The sequence below is a fragment of the Chlorocebus sabaeus genome, chromosome 9 (assembly GCF_047675955.1).
Source record: "Chlorocebus sabaeus isolate Y175 chromosome 9, mChlSab1.0.hap1, whole genome shotgun sequence".
In the NCBI taxonomy this organism is placed as follows: Eukaryota; Metazoa; Chordata; class Mammalia; order Primates; family Cercopithecidae; genus Chlorocebus; species Chlorocebus sabaeus.
Window position 1 is genome coordinate 35856452 of NC_132912.1, and position 21339 is coordinate 35877790.

Consider the following 21339-nt stretch of genomic DNA (forward strand, 5'->3'; position numbering starts at 1 on the left):
ATTCTCTCTGAAGTCTACTACTCAGAGGCTTCTTCTGCTTGATAAAACCTTTGTCCACAACCCCTTTTTATAACTCAAACATTCCTTTCTATTAATAACTTTTTCAACCAATTGCCAAATGGAACATTTTTAAATCCATCTATGACCTGCAAGCTGCTCCATCTTTAAGTTGTCTCTCCCTTCCAGATGGAACCAATACACATCTTACACGTATTGATTAATGGCTCATGTCTCCATCAAATGTATAAAAGCAAGCTATGCTCCCGACTGCGTTGGGCACATGTCACCAGGACCCCCTGAGGCTGTGTCATGGGTGTGTCCTTAACCTTGGCAAGATAAACTTTCTAAATTGAGTGAGTCCTCTCTCAGATGCTTCTGAGACACCCATACCTACATTTTGAATAAACAAGCAAGACTGATGCTGGCTGGGTGTGGCAGCTCAAGTCTGTAATCCAAGCACTTTGGGAGGCTGAAGTAGGTGGATCACTTGAGGCCAGGAGTTTGAGACCAGCCTGGCCAACGTGGCAAAACCCCATCTCTACAAAAAAAAAAAAAAAAAAAAAATAGCTGAGCATGGTGGCACATGCCTGTAGTCCCAGCTACTTGGGAGACTGAGATGGGAGGATTGTTTGAGCCCAGGAGATGGAGATTGCAGTGAGCCCTAGATGCGCCTTTGCACTCCAGCCTGGGCGACAGAGTGAGATCCCATCTCAAAAAAAGACTCATGCTGACCACAGCTGACTTTGCTCACATGTCTCTTTAGTCATCGGAGAGGCCAGGCCCTGGCCAACCCCCAGCCCTCCTGCTGGACTTAATGCATGTGGGCAGTTTGGTTTCTGCCAAAGGCCAACAGGGTTCATCTCAGATCTGTCAGTGGCACTTTGGGATAAGTGCAGTCATTTTTAATTCATGAAATTCAAAGGAGACACTGAATGAGTTGGCTCTCCAGCCCTTAACAGGCTGGCTGAGCATTTTGGGGTGGAAGCATTTTGTAAGGTTGGAGGAGCCACGCCTTGGCCCAGGCAGGGAAAAGGATGACTCAGCCTGAGCCACTGAGGTTGGGCAGGAAACAGCTGATTCTCCTGCTGTGGTGCTAGGCAGGACTGCCTTCCGGGTGGGGAGCAGGGGGCGGGAGTGGGGGTGGTGGTGGCGGGACAGGTTGCCTTGGGAATTTGGCATGACTTTAACTGGCAGCTATTTTTCTTCTCTTCCTTGGGTTCTTCCTGGGGATTTGGGGAAAGAGTTGAGCAACAGGCTGAGTTAAAGGAGACAAATAGGAAGGAAATGAAGAGCTCTGCAAGGCCATCCCTTGAAATAGGCTGGCAAATTCAACCCGTGGAGCCTCTTAGGGAGTCAAGTGGAACCAGGAGGAGCACACGACACAAGAGAGATCCTTAACACACTGTAAAACGTGAATGTGCTTTTTTTTTTGCACCTGGTGAGAAGCCCCCAAAGCCGTAGTCTTCCAGGAACTGCCAGCAGCCTGCAGAGATGGTCTTGCATGGCTTCCGTCAGTCAAGAAAAATGATGAGACAAGTCTCTCTCATTTTAGGAGGTTTATTTGCCAAAGCTAAGGACACACACCGTGACACAGCCTCAGGAGGTCCTGATGACATGTGCCCAAGGTGGTCGGGGCACAGCTTGGTTTTACACATTTAGGGAGACATGAGACATCAAATCAATATATGTAAGAAGTACATTGGTTTGTCCGAAAATGTGGGTGTCAGGCCTCTGAGCCCAAGCTAAGCCATCACATCCCCTGTGATCTGCATGTATACATCCAGATGGCCTGAAGCAACTGAATATCCACAAAAGAAGTGAAAATAGCCTTAACTGATGACATTCCACCATTGTGATTTGTTCCTGCCCCACCCTAACTGATACATATGTTCTCCCCTGCCCTTAAGAAGGTACTTTGTAATATTCTCCCCCCGCCCTTGAGAAGGTACTTTGTAAGCCTATCCCAAACCTATAAGAACTAATAATAATCCCACCACCCTTTGCTGACTCCTTTTTCGGGCTCAGCCTGCCTGCATCCAGGTGAAATAAACAGCCTTGTTGCTCACACGAAGCCTGTTGGTGGACTCTCTTCACATGGACGCACGTGACATTTGGTGCTGAAGACCTGGGACAGGAGGACTCCTTAGTGTCAGGCCTCTGAGCCCAAGCCAAGCCATCGCATCCCCTGTGACTTGCATCCCCTGTGACTTGCACTTATACGCCCAGATGGCTGAAGTAACTGAAGAATCACAAAAGAAGTGAAAATGCCCTGCCCCTGCCTTAACCGATGACATTCCACCACAAAAGAAGTGAAAATGACTGGTCCTTGCCTTAAGTGATGACATTATCTTGTGAAATTCCTTTTCCTGGATCATCCTGGCTCAAAAAGCTCCCCCACTGAGCACCTTGTGACCCCCACCCCTGCCCACCAGCGAACAACCCCCCTTTGACTGTAATTTTCCTTTACCTACCCAAATCCTATAAAATGGCCCCACCCCTATCTCCTTTCACTGACTCTTTTTGGACTCAGCCCGCCTGCACCCAGGTGATTAAAAAGCTTTATTGCTCACACAAAGCCTGTTTGGTAGTCTCTTCACACGGACGCACGTGACACTTAGGGAGACCGGTCCCCTGTCGTCGCCCTCACTCCGTGAGGAGATCCACCTATGACCTCGGGTCCTCAGACCAACCAGCCCAAGGAACATCTCACCAATTTCAAATGAGATAAGCGGTCTTTTCACTCTTCTCCAGCCTCTCTCGCTACCCTTCAATCTCCCTGCCTCTCCAATTCCAGTTCTTTTTCCTCTCTAGTAGAGACAAAGGAGACACATTTTATCCATGGACCCAAAACCCTGGTGCTGGTCACAGACTCAGGAAGATAGTCTTCCTTTGGTGTTTAATCACTGCAGGGATGTCTGCCTGATTATTCACCCACATTTCATTGGTGTCTGATCACCATGGGGATGTCTGCCTCGATCATTCACCCACATTCCCTTGGTGGCAAGTCAATTGCGGGGATGCCTGCTTTGGCTGCTCACCCACATTGCAGCCCAGGGCTGCTCACCCACCCTCTTCTCTGTGTCTCTACCTTTCTCTTTAAACTTACCTCCTTCACTATGGGCAACCTACTGCCCACCATTCCCACCTCCTTCACTATGGGCAACCTACTGCCCACCATTCCCCCTTCTTCTCCTTTAGCCTGTGTTCTCAAGAACTTAAAATCTCTTCAACTCACACCTGACCTAGAACTTAAATGCCTTATTTTCTTCTGCAATACCGCTTGGCCCCAATACAAACTCGACAGTAGTTCTAAGTGGCCAGAGAATGGCACTTCCGATTTGTCTATCCTACAAGATCTAGATAATGTTTGTTGAAAAATGGGCAAATGTCTGAGGTGTCTGACGTCTAGGCATTCTTTTACACATCGGTCCCTCCCTAGTCTCTGCTCCCAATGCAACTCGTCCCAAATCTTTCTTCTTTCTCTCCTGTCTGTTCCTTCAGTTTCCACCCCAAGCTCTGAGTCCTTTGAATCCTTCTTTTCTACGGAATCATCTGACCTCTCCCCTTCTCCCCAGGCTGCTCCTTGCCAGGCCAAGCCAGGTCCCAATTCTTCCTCAGCCTTTGCTCCCCCACCCTGTAATCCTTCTATCACCTCCCCTCCTAACACCTGGTGTGGCTTACAGTTTTGTTCCGTGACTAGCCCTCCCCCACCTGCCCAACAATTTCCTCTTAAAGAGGTGGTTGGAGCTAAAGGCATAGTCAAGGTTGATGCTCCTTTTTTCTTTATCTGACCTCTCCCAAATCAGTTAGCATTTACGCTGTTTTTCATCAAATATAAAAACCCAGCCCAGTTCATGGCCCATTTGGCAACAACCCTTAGACACTTTACTGTCCTAGACCCCAGAGGAAGGCCATCTTATTCTCAATATGCATTTTATTACCCAATTCACTCCCAACATTAGAAAAAGCGCCAAAAATTAGATTCTGGCCCCACAACAAGACCTAATTAAGCTCACCTTCAAGGTGTACAATAATAGAGAAGAGGCAGTCAAGTAGCAACATATTTCTGAGTTGCAATTAACTTGCCTCCACTGTGAGAGAAACCCCAGCCACATCTCCAGCACACAAGAACCTCAAAATGTCTGAACCGCAGGGGCCAGGCATTCCTCCAGGACCGCCTCCCCAAAGATCTGGCTTCAAGTGCTGGAAATCTGGCTACTAGGCCAAGGAATGCCCGCAGCCTGGGATTCCTCCTAAGCCATGTCCCATCTGTGTGGGACCCCACTGGAAATCGGACTGTCCAACCCAGCAGCCACTCCCAGAGCCCCTGGAGCTCTGGCCCAGGGCTCTCTGACTGACTCTTTCCCAGATCTTCTCGACTTAGCAGCTGAAGACTGATGCTGCCCCATCACCTCGGCAGCTTCTTGGACCATCACAGACACTTTGGGTAACTCTTACAGTGGATGGTAAGTCCATCCCCTTCTTAATCAATATGGAGGCTACCCACTCCACATTACCTTCTTTTCAAGGGCCTGTTTCCCTTGCCTCCATAACTGTTGTGAGTATTGATGGCCAAGCTTCAAAACCCCTTAAAACTCCCCAACTCTGGTGCCAACTTGGACAACATTCTTTTATGCACTCTTTTTTAGTTATCCCCACCTGCCCAGTTCCCTTATTAGGCTGAGACATTTTAACCAAATTATCTGCTTCCCTGATTATTCCTGGGCTACAGCCACACCTCATTGCCACCTTTTCCCCCAGTTCAAAGCCTCCTTCACATCCTCTCTTTGTATCTCCCCACCTTAATCCACAAGTATAGGACACCTCTACTCCCTCCTTAGTGACTGATCATGCATCCCTTACCATCCCGTTAAAACCTAGTCACCCTTACCCCACTCAATGCCAATATCCCATCCTATAGCATGCTTTAAAAGGATTAAAGCCTGTTATCACTCACCTGTTACAGCATGGCCTTTTAAAGCCTATACACTCTCCTCACAATTCCATTTTACCTGTCGAAAAACCAGACAAGTCTTACAGGTTAGTTCAGGATCTGTGCCTTATCAACCAAATTGTCTAGCCTATCCACCCCACGGTGCCAAACCCATATACTGTCCTATCCTCAATACCTCCCTCCACAACCCATTCTGTTCTAGATAAACCTAGCTGACCCCATAAATCCTAAATCCTTTCCTCACTCCCCTTTCCATTCCTTAAAACACAGCCCTAAAAGCTGCTCCCGCACTAGCTCTCCCTAACTCATCCCAACCCTTTTCATTACACACAGCCGAAGTACAGGGCTGTGCGGTCAGAATTCTTACACAAGAGCCGGGACTGCGTGCTGTAGCCTTTCTGTCAAAACAACTTGACCTTACTGTTTTAACCTAGCCCTCATGTCTGTGTGCGGTGGCTGCCGCTGCCTTAATACTTCCAGAGGCCCTCAAAATCACAAGCTATGCTCCACTTACTCTCTACAGTTCCCATAACTTTCAAAATCTATTTTCCTCCTCACACTTGACGCATACACTTTCTGCCCCCCCAGCTCCTTCAGCTATACTCAGTCTTTGTTGAGTCTCCCACAATTACCATTGTTCCTGGCCCAGACTTCAATCTGGCCTCCCACATTATTCTGGATACCACACCTGACCCCCATGACTGTATCTCTCTGATTCATCATCCTCCATTTCCCCATATTTCCTTCTTTCCTGTTCCTCACCCTGATCACACTTGGTTTATTGATGGCAGTTCCACCAGGCCTAATCGCCACTCACCAGCAAAGGCACGCTATGCTATAGTATCTTCCATATCTATCATTGAGGCTACTGCTCTGCCCCCTCCACTACCTCTCAGCAAGCCAAACTCATTGCCTTAACTCGGGCCCTCACTCTTGCAAAGGGACTATGTATCAATATTTATACTAACTCTAAATATGCCTTCCATATCCTGCACCACCATGCTGTTATATGGGCAGAAATAAATTTCCTCACTATGCTAGGGTCCTCCATCATTTATGCCTCTTTAATAAAAACTCTTCTTAAAATCACTGTACTTCCAAAGGAAGCTGGAGTCATTCACTGCAAGGGCCATCAAAAGGCATCAGATCCCATCGCTCAGGGCAACACTTACGCTGATAAGGTAGCTAAAGAAGCAGCTAGTGTTCCAACTTCTGTCCCTCATGACAGTTTTTCTTCTTCTCATTGGTCACTCCTATTTACTTTCCTACTGAAGTTTCCACCTATCAATCTCTTCCCACACAAGGCAAATTGTTCTTGGACCAAGGGAAAAATCTGCTTACATCCTCACAGGCCCATTCTATTCTGTCGTCATTTCATAACCTCTTCCATGTAGGTTACAAGCTGTTAGCCTGCCTCTTAAAACCTCTCATTTACTTTCCATTGTGAATATCTATCCCCAATCCTCCACTCTTGACTCCCTCTTGGAGTGGATAGATGATCTTTGCTGACAGGACACACTCCAACACTCTCTCCCTGATGAAGTCCTATTCTTCACTTTTATACTCATTCTTATCCTCATTCCTGTTCTTATGCCACCCTCTACCTCTCCCCAGCTATCTCCACCACACTATCAATCTCACTCACTCTTCCTAGCCTTTTCTGATCTTTCTTTAACAAACAATTGCTGGCTTTGCATTTCTATTTCCTCCAAAATCCCTGAGGCCTCAACACACTGCTGAAAAATGAGGACTCTGTGTGTGTGTGTGTGTGTGTATATATACATATATATATATATATATATATATATATAGAAACAGAGTCTCGCTCTGTCACCCAGGCTAGAATACAGTGGCGTGATCTCGGCTCACTGCAAGCTCTGCCTCCCAGGTTCACGCCATTCTCCTGCCTCAGCCTCCCGAGCAGCTGGGACTACAGGCGCCTGCCACCACACCGGGCTAATTTTATGTATTTTTTAGTAGAGACGGGGTTTCACCATGTTAGCCAGGATGGTCTCGATCTCCTGACCTCATGATCTGCCCGCCTCGGCCTCCCAAAGTACTGGGATTACAGGTGTGAGCCACCGCGCCTGGCCAACTCTGTATATTTTTAAATGAAGAGTGTTGTTTTCACCTAAATCAATCTGGCCTGGTATATGACAACATAAAAAAACTCAAGGATAGAGCCCCAAAACTCGCCAGCCAAGCAAATAATTATGCTGAACCCCCTTGGGCACTCTCTAATTGGATGTCCTGGGTCCTCCCAATTCTTAGTCCTTTAATACCTGTTTTTCTCCTTCTCTTATTTGGACTTTGTGTCTTCCTTTTGGTTTCTCAATTCATAAAAAACTGCATCCCAGATTTGAATCGTGGGACCCGTTGGCAGAGGTGGCGGCAGCGGCATGGGTTCCCCGATGTTGCCCCCTGCCTGGCAGCCCTTTCTCAAGGACCACCGCATCTCTACATTCAAGAACTGGCCCTTCTTGGAGGGCTGCGCCTGCACCCTGAAGCGGATGGCCGAGGCTGGCTTCATCCACTGCCCCACTGAGAACAAGCCAGACTTGGCCCAGTGTTTCTTCTGCTTCAAGGAGCTGGAAGGCTGGGAGCCAGATAACGACCCCATAGAGGAACATAAAAAGCATTCATCCGGTTGCGCTTTCCTTTCTGTCAAGAAACAGTTTGAAGAATTAACCCTTGGTGAATTTTTGGAACTGGACAGAGAAAGAGCCAAGAACAAAATTGCAAAGGAAACCAACCATAAGAAGAAAGAATTTGAGGAAACTGCAAAGAAAGTGTGCTGTGCCATCGAGCAGCTGGCTGCCATGGACTGAGGCCTCTGGCTGGAGCTGCCTGGTCCCAGAGTGGTTGCACCACTTCCAGGGTTTATTCCCTGGTGCCACCAGCCTTCCTGTGGGACCCTTAGCAATGCCTTGGGAAAGGAGAAGATCAATATTTTCCAATTAGATATTTCAGCTGTATCTTGTTTTGTCTCGAAAGTGGCACCAGAGGTGCTTCTACCTGAGCAGCGGGTACTGCTGATAACAGTGACTGCCTCTCTCTCTCTCTCTTTTTTTTTTTTTTTTTTTTGGCTTATTTTTGTCTTCCTGATTCCCGGACTTACGAGGTGAGAAGTTGGGGAGGAAGAAGGTGGTGTCCCTTTTGCTAGAACTGACGGCTTTGTTGGCGTGGGCAGAGCCTTCCACAGTGAATGTGTCTGGACCTCATATTGTTGAGGCTGTCACACAGTCCTGAGTGTGGACTTGGCAGGTGCCTGTTGAATCTGAGCTGCAGGTTCCTCATCTGTCACACCTGTGCTGCCTCAGAGGCCACTTTTTTTTTTTTTTTTTTTTGGTAGATGCATGACTTGTGTGTGATGAGGAGGGGAATGGAGACAGAGTCTCTGGCTCCTCTACTGTTTCACAACGTGTCTTTCTTATTTTGTTTGAATTGTTAATTCACACAATAGCACAAACTACAATTAAAACTAAGCACAAAGCCATTCTAAGTCATTGGGGAAAAAGGGTGAAATTCAGGTGGACGTGGAGACAGAATAGAGTGACAGGAAGCATCTGGCAGATACTCCTTTTGCCACTGCTGTGTGATTAGACAGGCCCAGTGAGCTACGGGGCACATGCTGGCTGCTCCTCCCTGAGAAAAAGGCAGTGGCCTGAATCCTTTTTAAATGACTTGGCTCGATGCTGTGTGGGACTGGCTGGGCTGCTGCAGGCCGTGTGTCTGTCAGCCTAACCTTCATATCTGTCACGTTCTCCACACGGGGGAGGGATGCAGTCCACCCAGGTCCCCGCTTTTTTTGGTGGCGGCAGCTCCCGCAGGGCTGAAGTCTGGTGTAAGATGATGGATTGGATTCGCCCTCCTCCCTGTCACAGAGCTGCAGGGTGGATTGTTACAGCGTTGTTGGAAACCTCTGGAGGTCATCTCAGCTGTTCCTGAGAAATAAAAAGCCTGTCATTTCAAACAAACAAAAAAAAAAAAACAGAAGAAAACTGCATCCCAGGCCATCACCAATCATTCTATACAACAAATGCTCCTTCTAACAGCCCCACAATATCACCCCTGACCCCAAAATCTTCCTTCAGCTTCATCTCTCCCACTCTGGGTTCCCACATTGCCCTTAATCCCACTCGAAGCAGCCCTGAGAAACATCGCCCATTATCTCTCCATACCACCCCCCAAAATTTTCACCGCCCCAACACTTCACCACTATTTTATTTTGTTTTTCTTATTACTATATGAAGACGGGAATGTCAGACCTCTGAGCCCAAGCTAAGCCATCATATCCCCTGTGACCTGCACGTATACATCCAGATGGCCTGAAGCAACTGAAGATCCACAAAAGAAGTGAAAATACTCTTAACTGATGACATTCCACCACTGTGATTTGTTCCTGCCCCACCCTAACTGATACATATGTTCTCCCCTGCCCTTAAGAAGGTACTTTGTAATATTCTCCCCCCGCCCCCCACCCTTAAGAAGGTACTTTGTAAGCCTATCCCAAACCTGTAAGAACTAATGATAATCCCACCACCCTTTGCTGACTCCTTTTTTGGACTCAGCCCGCCTGCATCCAGGTGAAATAAACAGCCTTGTTGCTCACACAAAGCCTGTTGGTGGACTCTCTTCACATGGACATGCGTGACAGTGGGGACAACTCAAAGCAGGGAGGGGGCTTCCAGGTCACAGGTAGGAGAGAGACAAACAGTTGCATTCTTTGAGCTTCTGATAAGCTTTTCCAAAGGAAGCAATACACATCTATTTCAGTGAGCAGGGGGATGACTGAATAGAACGGGAGGCAGGTTTGTCCTGAACAACTCCCAGCCTGACTTTTCCCTTAGCTTAGTAATTTTGGGGCCTCAATATTTTCCTTTCACACTTCTCTATGGCCCAGGCACTGCTGAGTTGGAGTCAGCCATTGTGACTCTTTTTTTTTTTTCTTGTAGAGATGGAATCTCACTGTTTGGCCCGGGCTTGTCTTGAACTCCTGGCCTCAAGCCATCCTCCTGCCTCAGCCTCCCAAAGTGCTGAAATTACAGGTGCGAAACACTGTGCCCTGCTTCCATTGTCACTTTAACTTCTTTCCAGTCTTTATGTCTCAGAATCCTCATTTGTAAAATAAAGTTAATAATAGAAGCCACCTGTAGAGCTGTTTGTGAGGATTAATGAATCAAAATGGATGAAGCACCTAGAACAGTTCATGGCTCAAAGTAAGGGCTTCATAAGGGCTTCATAAATGTTTAGCTATTTTTATGAGCAGGTCAAGAAAGAAGGCATTGGTCAACACAAACAGTTGTAGAGACACTGATTGTTAAATTGTAGCCGGAGGTAAGAGTTGACTTAAAAGGGAGAAGCCGAGGCAAAACTAATATAAGTAGAGAGCTTACTCAGGCCACATTTGAGGGCTGCAACCCAGAAGCATAGATTTAAGTTGCCTGAATATACACTCCAATTTGCAGTAGTTGCAAGTGAATTTTTAAAGGCAAAAAGAAGGAGACAGGGAGTGGGCTAAGACAAAGTTGTTGGTCAGGAATTCCCGTTGGTTTACAGAAATAACACTGATTAGCTATACACTGTGAAGCATTAGGGTGTGGGTTATGGTGTCCCATGTGACATTATTAGATTAACTTATGGCTGCCTGTGGCAATAGCAAGCCATTTCAAGAAATGAATACATAGCTCAAAGCGGGGAGCAGGGCATGATTGTGAGACAGTCAAATGCCTGGGCATATAAAAAGAGATCCCTGGAGAATCTTCGACCTGCCCCACAAGTGTTTACATCAGATACTTTTGTGCAGATGAGGGAACCTGCCCAGGACCTTGTCTGAGCCTGCCCACATGCACCCTGGGGGAAGGGGCGGAGCCATGGGCAATGGGAGGAGCCTGGCCTCTTCAGTTCCTGTGTGGTGGCCTGGGATTCAATCTGTGAAGTGGGGGGCCTGTTAGCAGGACTCTATCTCGCTTTGCTGTTTTTTTCATTTTTCTCTTTTCACCCAATACAATCCTGCTCTACTCACCCTTTAATGTGCCTTCGTGCCTAAATGTTCCTGGTTGTGTGAAAAGAACCCATTTACAACTGAACCAAGGAGCAAAATTCTGCAACAGTTGCTGCCTCGTTTTAATGCCTTTCTGGGCCCAATAATTAAAAGGACCTGCGTTCCTCAGATAAAAGTTCTTTTCTTTTCTCATAACTTAATATTTTTCTCAGTTTTAAGAAGCCATAGGAAAGACGCATTTCTGTAGGAAGTAACTGCACCTATAGCCCAATCTGGATGCAGTTCTTTCCTTCTTCTAAGCCTTAGGGTATGTTTCCTCTATGGATGAAAAAAGTCAAACTCTGTAAAATATTTGAGGAGATTTATGCTGAGCCAAATAGGAGTGACCATGACCCATGACACAGCCCTCAGGAGGCCCTGAGAACATGCACCTGAGGTGGTAAGGGTGCAGCTTGGTTTTATACATTTTAGGGAGGCATGAGACTTCAATCCAATACATTTAAGAAATACATGGGTTTACTTCAGAAAGGAGGACAACTGGAAGCAAGGAGTGGGGAGTGGGGTGCAGGGGGTGGGGGAGGCTCCAGTCTATAGATAGATTTGAACATTTTTTGGTTAACAATTGGGTGAGTTTCTCTAAAGGCCTGGGATCAATAGAAAGGAAACCTTTGGGTTAAGATAAAGAATTGTGGAGACCAAAGTTCTTATTTGCAGAGGAAGCCTTCAGGTAGTAGGCTTCAGAGAGAATAGGTTGTAAAATATTTCTTATCAGACTTCAAGTCTATGTTGATGTTACTGCCAGAGAGGTATAATGAGGCACATCCGATACCCACTTCCTGTCAGGCCTGAACCAGTTTTTCAGATTAAATTTTAAGAGTGTTCTGGCCAAGGAGGAAGTCCCTTCAGATGGTTGGGGGGTGCTTAGAATTTTATTTTTGGTTTACACCTCGATTGTCTAGAACAGTGCTTCTTACACTTGAATGGTACATAAATCACCTGGGATTGTCATTAAAAAGCAGATTCTCTCTCAGTAGGTCTGGACACAGCTGAGATACAGCATTTCATCCAAGCTCCCAGGCGATATTCCTGCTGCTGGTTCACAAATACCGGTCCCAGGGACCCAGCACAGTCCGCAGAACTTCCGGTGATGACGGAAATCTCTGCCTGAGCCACTAATCAATCATATGTGACTACGGACCAATTGAAATGTGGCTATTGAAAACTGAAGTTTTCACTGCATTAAAATGAAGTATAGGCCGGGCGCAGTGGTTCATGCTTGTAATCTCAGCACTTTGGAAGGCCGAGGCAGGTGGATCACAAGATCAGGAGATCAAGACCATCCTGGCTAACATGGTGAAACCCCATCTCTACTAAAAATACAAAAAATTAGCCGGGCATGGTGGCGGGCACCTGTAGTCCAAGCTACTCTGGAGGCTGAGGCAGGAGAATGGCGTGAACCCAGAAGGCGGAGTTTGCAGTCAGCCAATGTCGCGTCACTGCTCTCCAGCCTGAGCGACAGAGCGAGACTGTCTCCAAAAATAAAAAAAAAAATAAAATAAAACAAAGTATAAATAACTATATATGGCAAGTCGCTACCTTACTGGACAACACAGCTCTAGACTTATGCCCAGAAGGTCCAGCTCATAATCTGGTTTCTTGTTAGAGTCACAGAACAAACCATGTTCAGGACCACATATTACATCTTAGATAACAATGAGGACTCAGCAAAAAGGTGTGTACAGCTCTACCCAGACCATCTGCATAACCAGAGCATACAGTCAACACATGTGCTCTGATAATCTGTAAATGTCAGTAAAATAACTTTCCTATTTGCAGATAAACTTCCTGGTAGAGCTGTCTGATGGAGTTCTTTCCCTCACCTCTGGACCTGGGGCTAGAACCACTGTCGTAGTCTGTGTGTTTGTAAAGAAAAAATAAAAACCAGGTATTTAATTAACATTATTTCTGTGATCTCCTCAGCTCCATAATTTTTACTTCTCAATTGTTTTCTTTGCATGCGTTTAGGGCATGCCCTTGATACCCACCAACAACATAAAAACAGGCGTTCTCTGCACTTAAAAAATGGAAAGGTTGTAAAATTGAGACACATTAAAAGATCTTTATCTGACTACATTGTGAAATAATAATAAAAGAACTTGGAATGTTTGATATTCAGGAATTTTTCTCAGGTTGAAAATTATTTCCAAGTGTTTAGCTTTCTTCTGGGTTGTTCCAAATAATCTTTGTGGTTTCTTTTGGTTTTTGTTTTGTTTTGTTTCGTTTGAGACGGGGTCTTGCTCTGTTGCCCAGGCTGGAGTGCAGTGGCATGATCTTGGCTCACTGCAACCTCCACCTCCTGGGTTCAAGCGATTCTCCTGCCTCAGCTCCCCTTTTGTATTTTTAGTAGAGACAGGGTTTCGCCATGTTGGCCAAGCTGGTCTCAAACTTCCCATCTCAGGTGATCTGTCCGCCTCGGCCTCTCAAAGTGCTGGGATTACAGGTGCGAGCCACTGCACCCAGCCCCAAATAATCTTTGATTTCTGCCAGTGTGTTCTTGGGTGAGCTGGATGTGTCAAACATCCCGGATAAATGGTGACAAGCCTTACACCCATATCAGTGACAAATAACTGACTCTGATCCAGAGCATGCAGCCAGGTTCTGAGCAGATGCTGGGGCCTGATGCTTCAGAACTGATAGGAGGACGAAATCAGCCCTGTTTTTCACTACCTCTTGCTGAGAAATGTATTCACGCTTTCACATGCTTTTGGTATTACATGGAAGACATCAGTTTCAATTGTCTCCAAGTTACAGTACTGATTTTATAAATGACTCTGCATTTAAGAGGACACTTTACATTTTAGCATGTGAATGGTTGAAACCATAATAGACAACACTTCATATGTAGGGACAAAGTGAAGAGCTATTATATTAGTTGTGAGAACTTTCTACTGTAACATAGACTGTCAAATTGAATTTAATAGCAAGGAGTTGATAGCAATCATGAAATAATAGCAATGAGTAGCTACCTTTTATTTCATGATAGTGGAAAGTTTTTTCTATATCCTTATTGCTTTTATAGGGTCTGGGTATAGTGGTCATGCCTCTAGTCCCAACACTTTGGGAGGCCAAGGCAGGTGGATTGCTTGAGCCCAAGAGTTCAAGACCAGGCTGGGCAACATAGCAAGACCCTGTCTGTACAAAAAATTAAAAACTTAGCCGGGCATGGTGGCACACACCTCTAGTCCCAGTTACTCAGTAGGCTGAGGTGGGAGGATTGCTTGAGCCCCGGAAGGTGAGGCTGCAGTGAGTCGAGATCATGCCACTGCACTCCAGCCTGGATGACAGACAGTGGTCTTGTAAAAAAAAAAAAAAAAAAAAAAGAAAGAAAGAAAGAAAAGAAAGACAGAAAGAGAGAAAGAGAGAAGAAAGGAAGAAAGGAAGGAAGGAAGGAAGGAAGGAAGGAAGGAAGGAAGAAAGAAAGAAAGAAAGAAAGAAAGAAAGAAAGAAAGAAAGAAAGAAAGAAAGAAAGAAAGTTAGTTTATGGAAATCAGATATACTGAAAAACTATCCAATAAATGCCCCCATGCCATACTGTGTTGAAAATAATATGTGTTGAATAAGAATGATTCAATTCTTATTTAAGGACAACATTGAGTTTCCTGCCATAGTGAAAAGGGAAACACTTGAGTCAACATTCACATAGAAATCAAAGTGGGGTTAAACATTAAATGCCTTTGATGATGGACTATAAAATATACACACTTTGGACATTTTATTATGACACAGCACTTAACAGATTCAACATATAACTCTCAGATGAGAAAGAATGCTAGCAGCCCAAGGAACAAAGGAGTATTCTTCTCTTTTCTTTATTGTTCCCTCCCCTTTCCTAATTTCGCTTTCTAGTTCTCTCTGCTTTTTAACTATTAGAAAACTTTTATTTTGTACTTTATCTACCCCATATCTTCTTCCACTGGAAAGACATGCCCCTTCACTGGGCATCAAATGTACCCAGCACTGTGCAAGATGCAATAGAAAGGTATAAAGGACACGTACGAGGTTCCTTCCCATAAGCGATTTAGAATGTATCTGGGGAGACAACGCAGCAAATACGAAGTGATGTGTTTATAAGGGCCATAAGTGATTGAAAACTACTCACCAATCACACAGAAAAGCTAGAGTGGTTGACTACAAGGAGGTGAAGGCGAAAAACAAATTCCTTGAGGATTCGTGATTTTAGTCTGATGGCTGGGAAGTAACTAGAGAAAACCAGGCTGATGCAGTGAGTGTCTGGGAGAGGCTGAACTCCCCTCTAAAGCTAAGAGTAGCTTGCAATGATAGCTCATTTAGGCAAAGCAGTCTGGACAGACAAGGCTGCACAGGTGATGGGTTCTGAAAAATTCTTCTTTTTTTTTTTTGAGACAGAGTCTCACTCTGTCACCCAGGCTGGAGTGCAGTGGCGCAATCTCGGCTCACTGCAACCTCCGCCTCCTGGGTTCAAGCGATTCTTCCACCTCAACCTCCCAAGTAGCTGGGATCCCCACGCCCACTAATTTTGTATTTTTAGTAGAGATGGGGTTTTACCATGTTGGCCAGGCTGGTCTCAAACTGCTGACCTCATGATCTGCCCACCTCGGCCTCCCAAAGTGCTGGGATTACAGGTGTGAGCCATCACTCACGGCTCCGAAAAATTATTCTTAAGGAAGCCTGGATTGAAACCTACTAGGGTTGGACAGGCTAGCTCCAGCTCTTCAGTCGTACTTGGGCCCACTGTGATCTGAGAGATTAAAACAGACACCCCTTCATCACTAAGATGGATTCTAAGGTTAAGGAAACAAAGTTCCCTGTAAATCAAGGGTTTGGGCTGACTGGCATGGCAAATTTCTAAATTCCTACAGCTTTAAGCTTCCTAGCAACAGGAGCTCGCACCTCTCCTAACTGATTTACAACCCAGTTGGACAGAGGACTGGCCTTAAGAATATTCTTTTCTGATAAGCAATTGCAGACCTTAAGCCAGTTTTAGCAACTTATAGACTGCATACAAACTGTCTTTGTGTCCTATAGTTCACCTTTTGACATAAAGAGCCAAATTCCACCTCATTTTATTTTATTTTTATTATTTATTTATTTATTTTTTTTGAGACAGAGTCTCGCTCCAGCCCAGGCTGGAGTGCAGTGGTGCAATCTCAGCTCACTGCAAACTCCGCCTCCTGGGTTCACTCCATTGTCCTGCCTCAGCCTCCTGAGTAGCTGGGACTACAAGCGCCCGCCACCACACCTGGCTAATTTTTTGTATTTTTAGTAGAGACAGGGTTTCACCGTGTTAGCCAGGATCGTCTCTATCTCCTTTCCTTGTGATCCTACCCGCCTCAGCCTCCCAAAGTGCTGGGATTACAGGCGTGAGCCACTGTACCTGGCCTATTTTTTATATTTATTTATTTATTTTGAGATGGAGTCTTGCTCTGTCACCCAGGCTAGAGTTCAATGGCATGATCTCAGCTCACTGCAACCTCCGCCTCCTGGGTTCAAGTGACTCTTCTGCCTCAGCCTCCCCAGTAGCTGGGATTTCAGGCATCCGCCATCATGTTCGGCTAATTTTTGTATTTTTAGTAGAGACAGAGTTTCACCGTGTTGGTCAGGCTGGTCTCAAACTCCTGACCTCATGATCTGCCTGCTGGGATTACAGACATGAGCCACCGGGCCCAGCCAATTCCACCTCATTTTAATGCTAAAACCCTGCCCCAAAGTGAACATGAGATGTATGTTACAGACATGTTTGTTTGCCCATTGCACATGCATTCGGCTCCCCTCATAAATATGTATAGTTTTCCCCCCAAAACTGCTAAATATATATGTCGTGTGAGGAAAGAAAAACCCCACTTGCTCTTCCCTCTTGAAAAAGAGAACACCTTTGTCACACATCAGAGATTGTCTCTTCCCATTTTGCAAACTGATACTGATGATAAAGCTCTCCTTTCTGCTACTGAGCCATCCTGGTGGTCTTTGGGACAACACTCTGAGCTGGATATCTTCTGCTAAGGAGAAACAACTACATATATGGGTCACAAACCCAAGAGTAATGCAGGGATCTGTGATTGGACCTGAATCAGGCAGATGGGCCCATGAGGATCGCAACCAAACACTTCTGGGTCCTGTGAAACTGCAAGTATTTTCATTTTATTAGCTGCCTTTCAGAGAATGTGCTGGGCCACGTTTGGTCGTGTCCAAGCCTAAGGAGAAAATGATGGACTACTCTCATGGTGGTTTTCTTCTCTTTTCTTTCCTTTTTTTTTTTTTTTTTTTTTTGAGACGGAGTCTTGCTCTGTCACCCAGGCTAGAGTGCAGAGGTGCGATCTCAGCTCACTGCAACCTCTGCCTCCTGGTTTCAAGTGATTCTCCTAACAGCCTCCTGAGTAGCTAGGATTACAGATGCCTGCCACTGCACCTGGGTAATTTTTGTATTTTCAGTAGAGACCAGGTTTCACCATCTTGGCCAGGCTGGCCACGAACTCCTGACCTTGTGATCCACCCTTCTCAGTCTCCCAAAGTGCTGGGATTATAGGCGTGAGCCACCACACCCAGCATTGTGGTGGTTTTCTATAGCACTTCTTGGAGTTATATCTTTGCATTGCGAATTGCGTTTTTTTTTCCTTTGAGCATATCAACTACTTCATTCTTTAATTTTATTTTTTAATTGACAAACAGTAATTGTACATATTCATGAGTGATATAGTGTTATTACCATACATATAACATATGGTGATCAGATCAGGGTAATTAGCATATCCATCAGGATAATTAGCATATCATCCTCTGTGAGTTGCATTATTTTTAAATTTTTTTTTATTATTTATTTTATTTTATTTTTAGAGACAGGGTCTTGCTCTGTCACCCAGGCTGGAGGACAGTGGTACAATCAGAGCTTATTGCAGCCTTGAACTCCTGGGCTCAAGTGATCCCCCTGCCTTAGGCCTCCCAAGTAGCTAGGACTGGAGGCATACAACATAACCCCAGATGGGGTCTCATTATGTTGCCCAAGCTAGTCTCATACTCCTGGCCTCAAGCGATTCTTCTGCCTCAGCCTCCCAAATTGCTGGGATTACGGGCGTGAGCTACCATGTCTGGTTGTATGTGTTGCTTTTTTAAATAAAGCATATTCACAAAAGCACATTATTGAGGTAAGAAAAGAATGAAGGAAATAAAAACAGTTAAACAGCCAAAGTTTTGGGAAATACAAGAGCTAAGGAATAAAAAACAAGAGCGTGGTCTTGATAAATAATGAAATCTTAGAGAATAAAAAAAATGATGATAATTTAGTCGTTTAAAAAAATTCACTGCTATGAATTAGTGGGATCAAATTAAAATGACAGATGTTGAAATGTACAGTAACAGAGAGATGAAAATACAAAAGCATGTTGGTTCTTAAATCCTTCAAGTTTGAGAACTAAGGGACACCAGTGAAATTGTCTATGTGGCAACACAGACTTGAAATGTTAAAAATTCACACAAACAATTATTTCCTTTACTCATGGAAATGTCTAGATTGCTGTCTTTTCCACTACACTGGTGAATAGACCTTTGTCCCAACATCCTTGACACACAGCCTTTGTTGAGATCCCTGAGGGGATGTGAAGAAGGGGGAAGGGCTGCATAATGTAGAGCAGTTTAGAGGACAGAATCTTCTCAACTCAATGTCTTTTGTTAGAATTCCAGGACATGCTGGGTGCGGAGGCTCACGCCTGTAATCCCAGCACTTTGAGAGCCTGAGGCAAGTGGATCACGAGGTCAGGAGTTCAACACCAGCCTCTAGCTTGGCTAACATGGTGAAAACCTGTCTCTACTAAAAATACAAAAATTAGCTGGCTGTGGTGGCATGTGCCTGTAATTCCAGCTACCCAGGAGGCTGAGGCAGGAGAATTGCTTGGACCCAGGAGGTGGAGGTTGCAGTGAGCTGAGATAGCGTCACTGCACTCCAGCCTTGGTGACAGAGCAAGACTCCATCTTGGGGGGAAAAAAAAAAAGAATCCCAGGACAAGTCCCAAATGATGGAGTCTCACCGAAGTACACTTTTCAGAAAGCCCTCCTGCCTCTGTGTGAATCCCAAAGCTAAGAGCTCTCCCGTGCCCACCCTTCCCATATTGGGGCTATTTGTCACTTCAAGTAGCAGTGCCCATAGCTCAAGGCATTGAGTGATCATTGTAATTCTCTAGCCAGCTTCATATATTTGAAATGTGATCAAAGAGGAAAAGAAAAGCAACAAAAAGGGCACAATTTAGATGTAATCTTTGGCTAGTGAGAAAAAATAATGGTACTGGATTAGCCAGGATGCTTTTTTTTTTTTTTTTTTTTTTTTTGAGACAAAGTTTCGCTCTTATTGCCCAGGCTGGAGTGCAATGGTGCGATCTTGGCTCACCACAAGTTCTGCCTCCCGGGTTCAAGCAGTTCTCCTGCCTCAGCCTCCCAAGTAGCTGGGATTACAGGTGCCTGCCACCACACCCTGCTAATTTTGTATTTTTAGTAGAGACGGGGTTTCTCCATGTTGGCTAGGCTGGTCTCGAACTCCCGACCTCAGGTGATCCCCCTGTCTCAGCCTCCCAAAGTGCTGGGATTACAGGTGTGAGCCACCATGCCCAGCCGGATTAGCCAGGATTCTTTTGGCTGGAGAGTGTTAAAAGAAAAATCTTAAACAGGCCAGGCATGATGGCTCATGCTTGTAATCCCAACACTTTGGGAGACTGAGGTGGGTTGATCACTCGAGGCCAGGAGATTGAGACCAGCCTGATCAACATGGCAAAACCCCATCTCAATGAAAAATACAAAAATTAGCCAGGCATGGTGACACATGCCTGTAATCCCAGTTACTCGAGAGACTGAGGCACGAGAATCGCTTGAACCCAGGAGGCAGAGGCTGCAGTGAGCCGAGATGGCACCACTGCACTCTAGCCTGGGCAACAGAGCAAGATGCTTTCTCAAAAAATAAAAAATAAATGAAAGAAAAATCTTAGATAAATGAAATTTAGCAGAGTTTAATTGAGCAAAGAACTGGTCATGAATAGGGCAGCCCCTGAACCAGAGGAGGTAGAGAGAGGTTCCAGTATGGCTTGGTGGTCCGAGAAGATTCATGAACAGCAAAAGGAAAGTGATGTACAGAGGATGGAAGTGAGGTGTGGAAACAGCTAGATTGGTTACAGCTGGGCGTTTGCCTTATTTAAATACGTTTTGAACAGTTGGTTACCTTTGATTGGCCAAAACTTGATGATTGGCACAAGCATAGCTTGCAGTCTGTTCACACACCCAGTTAGTTTACAGTTCACAATGTACAGAGACATCTTTAAGCTGAACTTAAAATATGTAAGGAGGCAGCTTTAGGCTAAGCTTAGTTTAACAAATGATAGAGCATAAATTTCAACTAGCTAAAGCAAAAAGTGGAAACTAGTCAAGGACACCTGTGTGTCTCATGGAGTCCAAGAAGAGAAATGAGGTCGGGTCGTAGGGAGGAACAGAACCAGGATTTTAAATCTTTCTACTGCTCTGCTAACTGAACATCTGCTTCCTTCCTTCCCTGCCTCAGCCCACCAGGCCTTGAAATCCTACCTTAATCACACCATGTTACCGCTCCAAGCACAGAGATCCCCAAGAGAGGTGAAACTGATGGCAGGGGCAGGCCATCTGGAGCCACCGCTGCCTTCACACCAGCTGCAGCAGGGAGGAGTGGCCAGTGTTGCTGTTCTGTGGAGCCCGTGGGAGCTGGGGACAAGTGGGAGCCCCACCCCTTCTAAGTTGGGGTGGGAGCTTCCTGGGTGCTGCTGCAGCTGCCCAAACCTCAGCTGCAGACCTGGGCCTCCCACTCCACAGAGTAGGCAAGAGCCCCACCCTCCCAGGCACAGCTGCAGCTGCCCAAACTGCAGCTGCAGACCTAGGCATCCCTGCACTTTTGCAGGGCCAGGAAGGCACCCCCACCCCGGCCCTTATAGGCTTGGAAGTGCCTGCTCCCGATGCCTGGCTTCTCCCTGATGTCAGTGCCTGGTCCGATCTTGGAGCAAAGTTGGGGGGATCCTGGGCACTATGAATGGCAGGAGGAGGCAGACAGATTCTTGGGCAGAAGGGGGTGGGTTCCTGGTGAGGCCCCACCTTCAGGCCAGGGAGGGCCTGAAAGCTGGAAGCCGGGCTGCCAGTCCTGCAGACCAGAGTGGGAGCTTGTGGTGGCTTTTCTGGGTCCACCAATGGATGCTCGCGGACCAGCTGTTGCACACTTCCTCCTCTCTGAGGCCCATAAAAGCCCCAGGCTGAGCCAGAACTGAGCAGATGTTAGGACAACCAGCAGCAGAGAGGAGATATCCACTCTAAGGCCTCCTCTATGCTGAGAGCTTCAGAGACTTGC

General features: G+C 45.9%; 1 pseudogene; it reads left to right on the forward strand.

The window, feature by feature from the left end:
- The first annotated feature begins 7076 nt into the window (after positions 1-7076).
- LOC103238091 (baculoviral IAP repeat-containing protein 5 pseudogene) lies at positions 7077-7982 on the forward strand (annotated as a pseudogene).
- Positions 7983-21339: the final 13357 nt, after the last annotated feature.